Source organism: Rhinopithecus bieti, unplaced genomic scaffold (genome assembly GCF_001698545.2).
Source record: "Rhinopithecus bieti isolate Rb0 unplaced genomic scaffold, ASM169854v2 scaffold_66246, whole genome shotgun sequence".
NCBI lineage: Eukaryota > Metazoa > Chordata > Mammalia > Primates > Cercopithecidae > Rhinopithecus > Rhinopithecus bieti.
The window spans coordinates 687,669-688,885 of NW_016826110.1; the positions used below are offsets into that span (position 1 = coordinate 687,669).

At 41.3% G+C, this 1,217-nt stretch overlaps 1 pseudogene; it reads left to right on the forward strand.

Annotated features, from left to right (window-relative positions):
• The first annotated feature begins 350 nt into the window (after window positions 1-350).
• LOC108522852 (prostaglandin E synthase 3 pseudogene) lies at window positions 351-817 on the forward strand (annotated as a pseudogene).
• Window positions 818-1,217: the final 400 nt, after the last annotated feature.

Genomic DNA, 1,217 nt, shown 5'->3' on the forward strand with positions numbered 1-1,217 from the left:
CGTGGCCAGCCTCCCTGGCTTCTTATTTCACCTTTATAAATAGGCGTGGCCTATTGAAGACTGCACAGATACGACTGTGTACCAGAAAGTGTGACTGCAGAATTTACTCTTCTAGAAACTGCAATGGAGCCCTCCTGTGGCTAATTTAATCCAGCCAATTTTCCTTGATCTAAGCAGAAAATCATATAAAGAAGCAGCTGTAGCTGCTGCGATCGCCTGAGGGGAGCGAGAAAAGGCCGCGGCGACCAGGGAGAAAACGCGGAGTCGCCACTGGAGAGAAGTCAACTTCCCAGCAGCCACCGCCGGAGAGGCCCGCCCACCCATTCGCGCGTCCCCTTGCCGGGTTCACCATGCAGCCTGCTTCTGCAAAGTGGTACGATCAAAGGCACTATGTCTTCGTTGAATTTTGTGTTGAAGACATAAGGATGTTAATGTAAATTTTGAAAAATCCAAACTTACATTCAGTTGTCTTGGAGAAAGTGATAATTTTAAGCACTTAAATGAAATTGATCTTTTTTACTATATTGATCCAAATGATTCCAAGCATAAAAGAACGGACAGATCAATTTCGTGTTGTTTATGAAAGGGAGAATCTGGCCAGTCATGGCCAAAGTTAACCAAAGAAAGGGCAAAGCTGAATTGTCTTAGTGTGGACTTGAATAATTGGAAAGACTGGGAAGACAGGTCTAATTTTGATAGTTTCTCCCAGATGATGAACAACATGGGTGGTGATGAGGATGTAGATTTACCACAAGTAGATGAAGCGAATGATGATTCACAAGACAGTGATGATGAAAAAATGCCAGATCTGGAGTAAGAAATATTGTCATCACCTGGATTTTGAGAAAGAAAATAACTTCTCTCCAAGATTTCATAATTGAGAGAATTTCTGAGTTGATAGCCCTAAAGGCAGATGCTGTATTTGCCTACTTTAACCCGTTTTTCAACCTGTTTGTTTTTTAAAAGGCTTCACTAAGGGTTTATATGTACCATTGTATGGGGCAATTTTAAGTCAGCTAAGGCAATGACCTTATGCGTGAACATTTCCCAGACTTCAGTGAAGCTGTTGAGGTCCTAGGCAACTGATGCAGCAGTTGTGATAAATAAAAACATTTCACCTAAGTCTCCTTTTCTTCATAACATAGATACTGACATGATAGGAAGCTCTCAACTTAGGTAAAGAGAACAAAATTTTAGTTTATAGGAGAGAGAATGAC